Here is a 15000-nt window from a genome sequence, read left to right as displayed (position 1 = left end):
CACCTTGGCCGGGGTGGGCACCTTGGCTGGGTTTGCCCAGGGTGCGCTCCGAAGCGGGGTTACTGGAGCGCCCCCTCTTTTTTTGTCAGAGCGTTTGGTGGGGTTTCTCGCATTGGCTCTTCCCAGGCCCGGTTGTTGGGTGCGCTCCCACCCTGGCGCGCGCGAAGTTGGAAGTTGGGTTAATTGCCCGGGCGCGCACCTTCGCCAGGGTGGGCACCTTGGTGCGCACACCTTGGCTGGGCTGCGCACCAGGGCGGGCTCAAGATGGCACCAGCATTCCCTTTTTCTCACTATCTTTCAAAACGGAAATTTTAAAATCTCGTTTTTTTTTTGCCTTTTATGGAAATTAGTGAAGGCATCGCATCAAAGGTGCGCACCTCGCTGCCCACCTTGGTGTGCTCCGAGGTGCCCACCACGGTGCGCAACGCCGGTGCGAACCCGGGAGCGCCCCGATGTGTGCTCCAAGGTGCGGCGTGCACGAAGTCGGACCCCGGTTTGCCCCGGGTGCGCACCTCGCGTGCACCTTGGTGCGCACACCTTGGCTGGGTTGCGCGGCCTGGTGGGCACCATGGTGCGCACCAAGGAGCGCTCCGAAGTGTGCTCCAAGGTGCGGCGTGCACGAAGTCGGAGCCCGGTTTGCCCCGGGTACGCACCTCGCGTGCACCTTCGCCGGGGTGGGCACCTCGGCTGGGTTGCGCGCCCTGGTGCGCACCAAGGAGCGCTCCGAAGTGTGCTCCAAGGTGCGGCGTGCACGAAGTCGGAGCCCGGTTTGCCCCGGGTGCGCACCTTCGCCGCGGTGCGCACCATGGCGTGCACGAAGTCGGAGCCCGGTTTGCCCCGGGTGCGCACCTCGCGTGCACCTTCGGCGGGGTTGCGCGCCCTGGTGGGCACCATGGTGCGCACCAAGGAGCGCTCCGAAGTGTGCTCCAAGGTGCGGCGTGCACGAAGTCGGAGCCCGGTTTGCCCCGGGTGCGCACCTCGCGTGCACCTTCGGCGGGGTTGCGCGCCCTGGTGGGCACCATGGTGCGCACCAAGGAGCGCTCCGAAGTGTGCTCCAAGGTGCGGCGTGCACGAAGTCGGAGCCCGGTTTGCCCCGGGTGCGCACCTCGCGTGCACCTTCGCCGCGGTGGGCACCATGGCGTGCACGAAGTCGGAGCCCGGTTTGCCCCGGGTGCGCACCTCGCGTGCACCTTCGCCGGGGTGGGCACCTCGGCTGGGTTGCGCGCCCTGGTGCGCACCAAGGAGCGCTCCGAAGTGTGCTCCAAGGTGCGGCGTGCACGAAGTCGGAGCCCGGTTTGCCCCGGGTGCGCACCTCGCGTGCACCTTCGCCAGGGTGGGCACCTCGGTGCGCACACCTTCTCAATGTTTTCTTGCCTTTTCTGGAAATTGGTGAAGGCAGCGCATCAAAGGTGCGCACCTCGGTGTGCTCCGAGGTGCGAACCCGAGAGCGCTCCGAGGTGCCCACGAAGTCGAAAGTCGGGTTAATTGCATTGTTTTCCCCGGGTGCGCTCCGAGGTGCGCAACATCGGCGCGCACCAAGGAGGGCTCCGAAGTGTGCTCCAAGGTGCGCACGATGGCGTGCACCTCTGGTGCGCACGATTCGGAGCTCGGTTTGACCGGGGTGCGCACACCTTGGCTGGGTTGCGCACCTTTTGTGCGCTCCAAGGTGCGCACGAAGTCGGAGCTCGGTTTGCCCCGGGTGCGCACCTTCGCCAGGGTGCGCACCTTGATGCGCACGCCTTGGCTGGGCTGCGCACCTTGGTGGGCGCCATGGTGCGCACCTTTCGTGCGCTCCAAGGTGCGCACGAAGTCGGAGCTCGGTTTGCCCCGGGTGCGCACCTTGGTGGGCGCCATGGTGCACTCCGAGGTGCCCAAGATTGGTGCGCACCAAGGAGCGCTCCGAAGTGCGCTCCAAGGTGCGCGCGAAGTCGAAAGTTGGGTTAATTGTCCGGTTTGCCTCGGGTGCGCACCTTGCGTGCACCTTCGCCAGGGTGGGCGCCTTGGTGCGCACACCTTGGCTGGGCTGCGCACACCTTGGCACCCGCGTTTCCTTCATTTTAAATTTTTTTTTTTTACAATCTCTCAAGTGGGAAATTCTATAATCTCAACTTTTTTTGCCTTTTCAGGAAACTTTTGAATGGAGCGCATCATTGGTGCGCTCCGAAGTGTGCTCCAAAGCTCTCTCCAGCTGCGTGCACCTGCCCCGGCCGCGCACCCGGCCCCGCCCAGCTTCGCTCACCTGTCCCGGGCGTCTGGTGCGGAACCTTAGAGTAAGAAACATCACCGTGCACCTTGGCCAACGTGCGCGACTCGACCGAGCGCGCACTGGCCGAGGTGCACACCGATTTCACCTGGGTGCGCGCGCAGCACCTCGGGCGCACCGGGGTGCGCGCACAACGCCCGGGTTGCACCGTGGCCTGTGTGCTCGGGGCGCCTCGGGTGCGCGCTCGGTGTCGCCCCCCGCGCGCGCGGTAGTGCGGGCAGCGCACCCCGGCCCGGCCCGGCCCCGACGAGAACGCAAACGGGCAAAAGGTTTATTCAAATAGCATTGCGACGCCCGGCGAAAAACTAAAAAAGGGTGCAACACCGGGACTTCCCGGGAGGTCACCCATCCCAGTACTACTCCGGCCCAAGCGCGCTTAACTGCGGAGTTCTGATGGGATCCGGTGCACTAACGCTGGTATGATCGCACCCGTTATGAGCTTGTCGCAGTGTGTACTTAGCAAACCGCGACCCACGTGCGAATCCACCCCGGCCACCCACCCCCGTCGAGGTGCACACCCTCCCTCGCGAAGTGCGCCCCGTTCGCCAAGTGTGAGCCCTGCCCGGGTGCGCGCACCTTGCTAGGGCGTCGGGTGTGCACCCGGCCCGGCCTACGTGCGTGCACCTGGAGGGGGCGTCGTGTGCGTGCAGTGTCCCGTCTGCAACGCGGTGCCCACACACCACCTCGGGCGCAACGACCTGCGCTCACATGTGGGCCGAGTGCACCTTGGTGCATGTTCGGGGCGCCTCGGGTGCACGCTCGATCTTGCCCCGGTGCACCAAGGCGCTCGGTTTGCCCCGGGTGCGCACTTGGTGCAAGGTGGGCACCCAAAATAGGGATCAAGCACCAAAACACAAGTTTCGGGATGCAAAATGGGACCCAAGGACCACAAATGCGTTCCAAGACCCATGATGGGTCCACGAGAACAAAAATGTGTTCCGAGACTTAATAAACAAATATTGGGTTTTAGGAGAAGAAACATGCTCTGATGCCCAAAACGAGAATCGACCCCGAAAAGGCCACAGGCCAAAAGTGGGATGCGAGACAAAAAAAAATGGGACCCGAGGACCAAAATTGGGTTCCCAGGTCGAAGACAGGGCAACCGGACAAGAAACGACCTCTAAGGCTCGAAATGAGTCCCGACGACTAAAACTTGACAAGAAGCACCCATCAGGCACCCAACTCGACACCCATGGGATGCCGACCCACCCGGGCTTCCACCTAGCACACCTTGGCACCCACCCACCCTCGCACCCAACCTCGCACCCAACTTAGCACCTTTGAACCCACATTGGCACTCACCCTGACCCTGGCACCTTGGAACCCACATTGGCACTCACCTTGACCCTGGCACCCACCTTTGCACTCACCTTGGGACCCACCCTGGCTCCCACCTCGGCACCCACCCAGACACCCACCTTGGTTCCTTGGCACCCACCTTGGATCCTTGGCACCCACCCCGACACCCACCTTGGCACGCAACTTGGCTACTTGCCACCCACCTTGGCTCCTTGACGCCCACCCCGCCGACAACCACCCCGTGACCTACCCTGGCTAGGGTTGGTGCACACCCACCCTGGTGCCCACCTTGGCACCCACCCTATGACCCACCTTGGCACGCACCTTAGTACCCACCCCGTTACCCACCCTAGGACCCACCCCGTGACCCACCTTGGCCAGGGTGGGTGCACCCACCCTGGTGCCCACCTTGGCACCCACCCATCCTAGCACCCAGCCTGTGACCGGGCTTGGAACCCAACCTTGCACCCGCACCCGTCTTGGCCAGTGTGGGTGCGCACCCATCCTGGCACCCACGTTGTGACACACCCTTTAACCCACGCACCCTAGCACCCACGTTGGCACCCACCTTGGAACCCAACCTAGCAACTTGGCACCCACCCCGTGACCCACCTTGGCATCCACCATAGCAGTCGCCGACTTGGCACCCACCTCGGCACCCACCTTGACACTTGTGGACCCACCTTGCCACTCACCCTAGCATCGACCCATCCTAGCACCCACCCTGGCACCTTTGCACCCTAGCACTCACCCATCCTAGCACCTAACCTGTGACCCACCTTGACACTCACCCTCGCACCCACCTTGGAACCCAACCTAGCACCCACCCACCCTGACACCAACCCTAGCACCTACCCACCCTTGCACCCACCCTGTGACCCATCTTGGCACCCACCCATCCTACCACTCAACCTATCACCCACCTTCTCACCCACCTTGGCATCCACCTTAGCACCCACCCACACTGGCACCTTGGCACCCACCTCGGGCAAGGTGGGTGCACACCCACCCTGGCACCCAATTTAGAACCCACCGAGCATGTTACCCACCTTGGCACCCACATTGCAGCCCACCCTAGTACCCACCCTATGACCCACATTGGCATCCACACCCTAGCACCCAGGCACCTCGACACCCGCCTTGACACCCACCCTAGCACTGAACCTGTGACCCACCTTGGAACTCACCCTAGAACCCACCCACCCTGTGAACCACCTTGGCATCCACCTTAGCACCCACCCACCTTGGCACCCACTCTAGCACTCACCCATCCTAACACCCAACTTGTTACCCACCTTGGCACCCGCCCTCGCGTCCACCTTGAAACCCCTAGCACCCACCCACGCAGGAGCCCACCTTGGCACCCAACCTAACACCCACGCATCCTGGCACCCAACTTGTGACCCACCTTGGAACCCACCCTAGTACCCACCTTTGAACCCACTATATCACCAACCCACCTTGGCACCCACCCTATGACCCTCTTTGGAATCCACCCTAGCACGCACCCACCCTGGCACCCACCATGGAGCGCACCCTAGCACCCACCCACCTCGGCACGCACCTCAACACCCACCTTGGTGTGCGCACTGCGCCAACCTCTCAAAGACCCTATGTGGTGCGCTCCAAAGTGTACACCTTTGGTGCGCTCCAAGGTGCGCACCTTTGGTGCACACCGAGGTGCACACCAAAGTGTGCACCGAGGTGAGCACCAAAGTGCACTCCAGGGTGCACACCAAGGCGTGCACCTTTGGTGCGGTCAATGCAAACGAATTCGGAAGTTGGGGTCGATGTCCTAATCGCTGCTGCAGACTACACGTATGAGAATCGGACAAATAGCTTTATATAGGGGAGGTGTTGCGTTTGATGGGTCGACTCCCCTGGTTGTGTGCACTGCACCAACTTCAAAGACCCTGTCTTGTTTAAGAAGTCAAAAGTTGGGGTGGATGTCCTAATCATTGCTGCAGTCTACGCATGTATGAGAATCAGACAAATAGCTTATATAGGGGAGGTGTTGCATTCGGTGGGTTGACTCCCCTGGTTGTGCGCACTGCGCCAACCTCAAAGACCCCGCATAGCAGAAGAAGTCGGAAGTCGGATTTTGGTGAGCACCAAGGCGTGCACCTTTGGTGCGGTCAACGCAGACGAATTCAGAAGTTGGGGTGGATGTCCTAATCGTTGTTGCAGGCTACACATGTATGAGAATCAGACAAATAGCTTATATAGGGGAGGTGTTGGGTTTGATGGGTCAACTCCCTTGGTTGTGCGCATTACGCCAACCTCAAAGACCTTGTTTTCGTTAAGAAGTCAAAAGTTGGGGTCAATGTCCTAATGGCTCCTGCAGGCTACACATGTATGAGAATCGGACAAATAGCTTATATAGGGGAGGTGTTGGGTTTGATGGGTCGACTCCCCTGGTTGTGCGCATTACGTCAACCTCAAAGACCTTGTTTTCGTTAAGAAGTCAAAAGTTGGGGTCGATGTCCTAATTGCTCCTGTAGACTACACATGTATGAGAATCAGACAAATAGCTTATATAGGGGAGGTGTTGGGTTTGATGGGTTGACTCCCCTAGTTGTTCGCATTACACCAACCTCAAAGACCTTGTTTTCGTTTAGAAGCCGAAAGTTGGGGTCGATGTCCTAATTGCTCCTGCAGGCTACGCATGTATGAGAATCAGACAAATAGCTTATATAGGGGAGGTGTTGGGTTTGATGGGTCGACTCCCCTGGTTGTGCGCATTGCGCCAACCTCAAAGACCCTGCATTGCGGATGAAGTCGAAAGTCAGAGTTTGGTGTGCTACAAGGTGTGGTCGAAGGTGCTCACCTAGGTGTGCACCTTTGGAGCACAGGAAAAGTGCCCTCCAAAAGTGCGCACCTTTGGAGTGCACAAAAGTGCCCTCCAAAAGTGCGCACCTTTGGAGCGCAGAAAAGTGCCCTCCAAAAAGTGCCCTCCAAAAGTGCGCACCTTTGGAGCGCAGAAAAGTGCCCTCCAAAAAGTGCCCTCCAAAAGTGCGCACCTTTGGAGCGCAGAAAAGTGCCCTCCAAAAAGTGCCCTCCAAAAGTGCGCACCTTTGGAGCGCAGAAAAGTGCCCTCCAAAAGTGCGCACCTTTGGAGCGCAGAAAAGTGCCCTCCAAAAAGTGCCCTCCAAAAGTGCGCACCTTTGGAGCGCAGAAAAGTGCCCTCCAAAAAGTGCCCTCCAAAAGTGCGCACCTTTGGAGCGCAGAAAAGTGCCCTCCAAAAAGTGCCCTCCAAAAGTGCGCACCTTTGGAGCGCAGAAAAGTGCCCTCCAAAAAGTGCCCTCCAAAAGTGCGCACCTTTGGAGCGCAGAAAAGTGCCCTCCAAAAAGTGCCCTCCAAAAGTGCGCACCTTTGGAGCGCAGAAAAGTGCCCTCCAAAAGTGCGCACCTTTGGAGCGCACAAAAGTGCCCTCCAAAAGTGCGCACTTTTGGTGCGCACCAAGGCGCTGGTTCGGTCGTTGCAGGCGAGTTCGGAAGTTGGGGTCGATGTCCTGAGCGGAGGTGCAAACTACACAGGTGTCGGAATCGGACAAATAGCTTATATAGGGGAGGTGTATGCTTCGATGGGTCGACTCCCCAGGTTGAGCGCACCGCGCCAACCTCAAAGACCCTACGGTATGGATGAAGTCGGAAGTTGGGTCCGATGACCAATTCGATTAGTAGGTATGCTCATGAGGTCGGAATTTGGGTCCGATGACCTGCCATGTGCAGGAAGGCGAATGTTGACACTGTGCGTTGCAAGGTGCACACCAAGGCGCTGGTGCGGTCTTTTTAGTCGAGTTCGGAAGTTGGGGTCGATGTCCTGATCGGAGGTGCAAGCTACACAGGTGTGGGAATCGGACAAATAGCTTATATAGGGGAGGTGTATGCTTCGTTGGGTCGACTCCCCGGGTTGAGCGCACCGCGCCAACCTCAAAGACCCTACGGTATGGATGAAGTCGGAAGTTGGGTCCGATGACCGATTCGATATGTAGGCATACTCGCGAGGTCGGAATTTGGGTCCGATGACCTGCCACGTGCAGGAAGGCGAATGTTGGCACTGTGCGTTGCAAGGTGCGCACCAAGGCGCTGGTTCGGTCGTTGGAGGCGAGTTCGGAAGTTGGGGTCGATGTCTTGATCGGAGGTGCAAACTACACAGGTGTGGGAATCGGACAAATAGCTTATATAGGGGAGGTGTATGCTTCGTTGGGTCGACTCCCCGGGTTGAGCGCACCGCGCCAACCTCAAAGACCCTACGGTATGGATGAAGTCGGAAGTTGGGTCCGATGACCGATTCGATATGTAGGCATACTCGCGAGGTCGGAATTTGGGTCCGATGACCTGCCATGTGCAGGAAGGCGAATGTTGGGACTGTGCGTCGCAAGGTGCGCACCAAGGCGCTGGTGCCGTCGTTGCAGTCGAGTTCGGAAGTTGGGGTCGATGTCCTGGTCAGAGGTGCAAACTACACAGGTGTGGGAATCGGACAAATAGCTTATATAGGGGAGGTGTATGCTTCGATGGGTCGACTCCCTGGGTTGAGCGCACCGCGCCAACCTCAAAGACCCTACAGTATGGATGAAGTCGGAAGTTGGGTCCGATGACCGATTCGATACGTAGGCATATTGGCGAGGTCTGAATTTGTGTCCGATGACCTGCCATGCGCAGGAAGGCGGAATTTGGGTCCGATGACCGAGTTGATGGCGTGCCATGCGCAGAAAGGCGGAATTTGGGTCCGATGACCGAGTTGATGTTGATGGCCCGCCATGCACAGGAAGGCGGAATTTGGGTCCGATGACCGATTTGAAGGCGTGCCATACGCAAAAAGGCGGAGTTTGGGTCCGATGACCGAGTTGATATTGATGGCCCGCCATGCGCAGGAAGGCGGAATTTGGGTCCGATGACCTGACATACGCATGGAGTCCGACTCGGGGGCCGATGTTCGATTCGATGACTTGCATTGTGGGTAAAGTCGGAAGTTGTGGTCTTTGACCCGATTCGATGACCAGACTTCGGCTGCTTGAGAATCGGACAAATAACTTATATAGGGGAGGTAGTGTTCTCGAGCATCCTCCCCCCGTGCCCGTTTATGTCGATTGATGCTGGTGCTCGACTGGTTGGAGCGCTCGGATGCAAAAATCTTGCACCAGGATTTATCGATTGTGATGGACACGGCAAGTCTCCTGATTGCTATGCAGGAGCTCATCGTGAATCTCTATGCGGCCTTGGTATGGACTCGACCTGCGGAATGGTTCGGCAATGGTAGTCGCTCCAACACGTCCTTGCAATGGCCACAGAGGTGATTCGACTAGAGCTCCAGTCTAGCTTTTGGGTTGCTTGGCGGACTGGTATAGCCGCGATCGAGTTCCGGCCATGAACGTTTTAGATAGCTCTTGGGCTTTCTGGGACGGAAGTCGGAAGTTTGGGCTGTTGTCCGATTTGATGACCATTCTTCGGATGTGTGAGAATCGGACAAATAACTTATATAGGGGACTGTGTTGTCTCACGCAGCCCCCTCCGTGCCCCTCTATCTCGACCGATGTTGGTGCTTGAAAGGGTTGGGATCGCTCGGATTTATAAACGTGCACCACCATTTGTCGAGTGTGAGGGACGCGGCAGGTCTCCTAAATGCTATGCGGGCGCTCTCTGAGAATCTCTATCCGGCCTCGACACAGACTAGTCTTGCTGAATGGTTTGGCACTGGTAGTCGATCCAACACGTCGTTGTTGTGGCCGCCTAGGCGATTCGATTCGAGCCCCCGTCTAGCTTTTGGGTTGCTTGGCGGATTTTGCCCTATCCGCAAGTGAGCTCGGTCCCTAAACGTTCGAGAAACCCGATTGCTATGCGCCGACTCTCTTTCTTGCGAGCCTCCATCTAGCTTTTGGGTCTCTACGGAACGGAAGTCGGAATCTGGGACCGTTGTTTGATTCGACGAGGCAGACTACGGTTGTGCGAGAATCGGACAAATAACTTATATAGGGGAGGTGTTGACTGGAGCATTCTCCCCCGTGCCCCTCTAACTCGACCAATGCTGGCGCTCGAACGGTGGTAGCGCTCGGATTTTCATTGAGCGCCAGCATTGGTCGATTTAGAGGGGCATGCGAGATTCCCGAATGCTATGCGAGGGCTCTAACGGAAATGTCTATTGGTTTCGGTATGGATGCAATTGCGAGTGGTTCGGCAAAGGTAGTCGTTCCGATGCGTCCATGTCGTGGCCAAATCGATAATTCGATTTGAGCCCTCGTATAGCATTTGGGTCTCTCGATGTGATTCCGCATTCCAGTCCCTTTGGGCACTGCTTGAGCCGCATCCCAGGGGGTTCCCTTCCCAATAATCTGCCTCGCAACCCGATTGCTATGCGGTGAGGCTCCTCGGCCGCCTCGGAACTATCTGTGTATCAGACGCATCGCGGGATAAGGGGTTGGCAACGGTAGTCGCCCCAAGCGCGTCCGATGCTTGGACCATTCCGAGGCGGCCCTGAAGCCTCTTCCGTCTAGCCGTTGGGTCCTTCTCGCCGCATCCCTCGCCTCGCACCCCGATTGCTATGCGGTGAGGCTCCTCGGCCGCCTCGGAACTATCTGTGTATCGGACGCGTCGCGGGATAAGGGGTTGTCACTGGTAGTCGCCCCAAGCGCGTCCGATGCTTGGACCATTCCGAGGCGGCCCTGAAGCCTCTTCCGTCTAGCCGTTGGGTCCTTCTCGCCGCATCCCTCGCCTCGCACCCCGATTGCTATGCGGTGAGGCTCCTCGGCCGCCTCGGAACTATCTGTGTATCGGACGCGTCGCGGGATAAGGGGTTGTCATTGGTAGTCGCCCCAAGCGCGTCCGATGCTTGGACCATTCCGAGGCGGCCCTGAAGCCTCTTCCGTCTAGCCGTTGGGTCCTTCTCGCCGCATCCCTCGCCTCGCACCCCGATTGCTATGCGGTGAGGCTCCTCGGCCGCCTTGGAACTATCTGTGTATCGGACGCGTCGCGGGATAAGGGGTTGTCACTGGTAGTCGCCCCAAGCGCGTCCGATGCTTAGACCATTCCGAGGCGGACCCGAAGCCTCTTCCGTCTAGCCGTTGGGTCCTTCTCGCCGCATCCTTCGCCTCGCACCCCGATTGCTATGCGGTGAGGCTCCTCGGCCGCCTCGGAACTATCTGTGTATCGGACGCGTCGCGGGATAAGGGGTTGTCACTGGTAGTCGCCCCAAGCGCGTCCGATGCTTGGACCATTCCGAGGCGGACCCGAAGCCTCTTCCGTCTAGCCGTTGGGTCCTTCTCGCCGCATCCCTCGCCTCGCACCCCGATTGCTATGCGGTGAGGCTCCTCGGCCGCCTTGGAACTATCTGTGTATCGGACGCGTCGCGGGATAAGGGGTTGTCACTGGTAGTCGCCCCAAGCGCGTCCGATGCTTGGACCATTCCGAGGCGGACCCGAAGCCTCTTCCGTCTAGCCGTTGGGTCCTTCTCGCCGCATCCCTCGCCTCGCACCCCGATTGCTATGCGGTGAGGCTCCTCGGCCGCCTTGGAACTATCTGTGTATCGGACGCGTCGCGGGATAAGGGGTTGTCACTGGTAGTCGCCCCAAGCGCGTCCGATGCTTGGACCATTCCGAGGCGGACCCGAAGCCTCTTCCGTCTAGCCGTTGGGTCCTTCTCGCCGCATCCCTCGCCTCGCACCCCGATTGCTATGCGGTGAGGCTCCTCGGCCGCCTTGGAACTATCTGTGTATCGGACGCGTCGCGGGATAAGGGGTTGTCACTGGTAGTCGCCCCAAGCGCGTCCGATGCTTGGACCATTCCGAGGCGGCCCCGAAGCCTCTTCCGTGTAGCCGTTGGGTCCTTCTCGCCGCATCCCTCGCCTCGCACCCCGATTGCTATGCGGTGAGGCTCCTCGGCCGCCTTGGAACTATCTGTGTATCGGACGCGTCGCGGGATAAGGGGTTGTCACTGGTAGTCGCCCCAAGCGCGTCCGATGCTTGGACCATTCCGAGGCGGCCCCGAAGCCTCTTCCGTGTAGCCGTTGGGTCCTTCTCGCCGCATCCCTCGCCTCGCACCCCGATTGCTATGCGGTGAGGCTCCTCGGCCGCCTTGGAACTATCTGTGTATCGGACGCGTCGCGGGATAAGGGGTTGTCACTGGTAGTCGCCCCAAGTGCGTCCGATGCTTGGACCATTCCGAGGCGGACCTGAAGCCTTTTCCCTCTAGCCGTTGGGGCTTTCTCGCCGCATCCCTCGCCTCGCACCCTGATTGCTATGCTGTGAGGCTCCTCGGCCGCCTTGGAACTATCTGTGTATCGGACGCATCGCGGGATAAGGGGTTGGCAGTGGTAGTCGCCCCAAGCGCATCCGATGCTTGGACCATTCCGAGGCGGCCCTGCAGCCTCTTCCGTCTAGCCGTTGGGGCCATCTCGCCGCATCCCCCACCTCGCACCACGATTGCTATGCGGTGAGGCTCCTTGGCCGCCTCGGAACTATCTGTGTATCGGACGCATCGCGGGATAAGGGGTTGTCACTGGTAGTCGCCCCAAGCGCGTCCGATGCTTGGACTATTCCGAGGCGGCCCTGCAGCCTCTTCCGTCTAGCCGTTGGGGCCATCTCGCTGCATCCCCCACCTCCTCGGCCGCCTCGGAACTATCTGTGTATCGGACGCATCGCGGGATAAGGGGTTGGCAGTGGTAGTCGCCCCAAGCGCGTCCGATGCTTGGACTATTCCGAGGCAGCCCTGCAGCCTCTTCCGTCTAGCCTTTGGGGCCATCTCGCCGCATCCCTCGCCTCGCACCCCGATTGCTATGCGGTGAGGCTCCTCGGCCGCCTGGGAACTATCTTCGTATCGGACGCATCGCGGGATAAGGGGTTGTCACTGGTAGTCGCCCCAAGCGCGTCCGATGCTTGGACTATTCCGAGGCGGCCCTGTGGCCTCTTCCGTCTAGCCGTTGGGGCCATCTCGCCGCATCCCCCACCTCGCACCCCGATTGCTATGCGGTGAGGCTCTTCGGCCGCCTTGGAACTATCTTCGTATCGGACGCATTGCGGGATAAGGGGTTGTCACTGGTAGTGGCCCCAAGCGCGTCCGATGCTTGGACTATTCCGAGGCGGCCCTGCAGCCTCTTCCGTCTAGCCGTTGGGGCCATCTCGCCGCATCCCCCACCTCGCACCCCGATTGCTATGCGGTGAGGCTCCTCGGCCGCCTTGGAACTATCTTCGTATCGGACGCATCGCGGGATAAGGGGTTGTCACTGGTAGTCGCCCCAAGCGCGTCCGATGCTTGGACTATTCCGACGCGGCCCTGTGGCCTCTTCCGTCTAGCCGTTGGGGCCATCTCGCCGGATCCCCCACCTCGCACCCCGATTGCTATGCGGTGAGGCTCCTCGGCCGCCTTGGAACCATCTTCGTATCGGACGCATCGCGGGATAGGGGGCTGTCACTGGTAGTCGCCCCAAGCGTGTCCGATGCTTGGACCATTCCTAGGCGGCCCTGAAGCCTCTTCCGTCTAGCCGTTGGGGCCTTCCCGCCCCATCCCTCGCCTCGCACCCCCGATTGCTATGCGGTGAGGCTCCTCGGCCGCCTTGGAACCATCTGTGTATCGGACGCATCGCGGGATAAGGGGTTGGCACTGGCAGTCGCCCCAAGCGCGTCCGATGCTTGGACCATTCCGAGGTGGCCCTGAAGCCTCTTCCGTCTAGCCGTTGGGGCCTTCCCGCCCCATCCCTCGCCTCGCACCCCGATTGATATGCGGTGAGGCTCCTCGGCCGCCTTGGAACTATCTGTGTATCGGACGCATCGCGGGATAAGGGGTTGGCACTGGTAGTCGTCCCAATCGCATCCGATGCTTGGACCATTCCGAGGCGGCCCTGCAGCCTCTTCCGTTTAGCCGTCGGGGCCTTCCCGCCGCATCCCTCGCCTCGCATCCCGATTCCTATGCGGTGAGTCTTCTCGGCCGCCGCGGAACTATACCTGTTATTGCTACTGCATCCTTCGGCTGGTAACCTCCTCTGCCGCCTTGGAACGTTCTCTTTGTCGGACGCGTCGCGGGATAAGGGGTTGGCACTGGTAGTCGCCCCAAGCGCGCCCGATGCATAGACCGCTCCGAGTCGACCTTGCTTTCAGCCTCTCACATGCATAGACCTCTCTGAGTCGACCCTGCAGCCTCTCACGTTTAGCCTTTGGAATCTCGCCTCACAACATGATTGCTATCCTTGATGCATCCCTTGCCTCGAGCCCTGATTGCTTTCTTGGCTGCATCCCTCCTCTCCTCACAGCCCGGTTGTCATCACTGCTTCATCCGTCGCTTCATGCATTCTGGCTGCTGGGCCCTTCCCACCGCACACCTCGATTGCTATCTCTTCTGCATCACACACCCCGATTGCTATCTCTGCTACATCCCTCGGCTCTCACTTCTGCATCCTTCGCCTCACACCTCGATTGCTATCAATGCTGCATCCGTAACCTCACACCCCGATTGCTATGCGGGGAGGCTCCTTGGCCGCCTTGGAAATTTCTGTGTGTCGGACGCACCGCGGGATAAGGGGTTGGCACTGGTAGTCGCCCCAAGTGCGCCCGATTCTTAGACCGCTTCGAGGTGACCTCGTAGCCTCTTTCGTCCAGGCTTCCTGCCTTCAACGCCCTTTTTACACCTCGATTGCTATGCGCGGGCTCGTTGGCGTCTATCACCTCTCTGCGAAGAGTGGCACGATGATTGTTGGGGTAAATCGTAGCAGTCCGATCTCTGGCCTTGGGCCATTGTGAGGGCTGATCGATTTCCTGTGCGCATCTCGTGTTCGCCCAGTAACAGACTCGACGACTTGTAATCGGTCTTGTTCCCGATTGTTCCTGGAGGTAGTCTTCGGAACTCTTGGATTTGACCTGTCACTCGAACTGTCCTCTTCCGAGGATGCTTGTGTGTGTGTGCTTGTGCCATTTCCTTGGCGGTATTAACGAGATATTAAAGAGCGGAGTGAGCGCCTCGCCCAGCTATGTTTGGGGCTCTCACTCCCTTACCCGGTGTGCGACCGCTTTGCACGTAGGTTGCGGAGCATCGCGACTCTTTCGATGTTTGGCGGTTGTCTTCCGGTGATGCGTTGGTCCCGAAGTGCACGTTACTAGCATTTCTGCCATTGTTCTCGATCTTTGGCACGTTCCTTCGTTGCAATTGGATATATATCTCCGTTTATACGCGCAGGCTTCTCCCGCCTATTCAGCGCTGTCCCACTCTCAGCACTCTCGTGGTCTCCTTGGCTTCTCTCTCCCGTGAGCGAGCTCTCTTCTCGAGTCTTTTCCATGTCCCATGGAGGTTGCCTTGCGAAATTCGGGCACACAAACGTGACCGGATAAGAGCGGAATTGCCTATGAGGAGAAGCTCACCTTAGGGAGCAGCAATGCCGAGTGTTTCGACAGAGGGTAGAGGGGGCGTTGTTTGGGCGGTTGCACAAAAGAGTGCTACGTTTGCACTGAAGGTTGCT

At 59.3% G+C, this 15000-nt stretch overlaps 1 non-coding gene across 1 annotated transcript; it reads right to left on the bottom strand.

Moving 5' to 3' along the window:
* Positions 1-2575: 2575 nt before the first annotated feature.
* Positions 2576-2694, bottom strand: LOC131864619 (5S ribosomal RNA). Its single transcript, XR_009363384.1, has one exon. It is a non-coding gene; the product is annotated as a 5S ribosomal RNA (ribosomal RNA).
* Positions 2695-15000: the final 12306 nt, after the last annotated feature.

The sequence above is a fragment of the Cryptomeria japonica genome, unplaced genomic scaffold, assembly GCF_030272615.1.
Source record: "Cryptomeria japonica unplaced genomic scaffold, Sugi_1.0 HiC_scaffold_89, whole genome shotgun sequence".
Lineage (NCBI taxonomy): Eukaryota > Viridiplantae > Streptophyta > Pinopsida > Cupressales > Cupressaceae > Cryptomeria > Cryptomeria japonica.
This window is presented reverse-complemented; position numbering and strand designations above follow the sequence as displayed.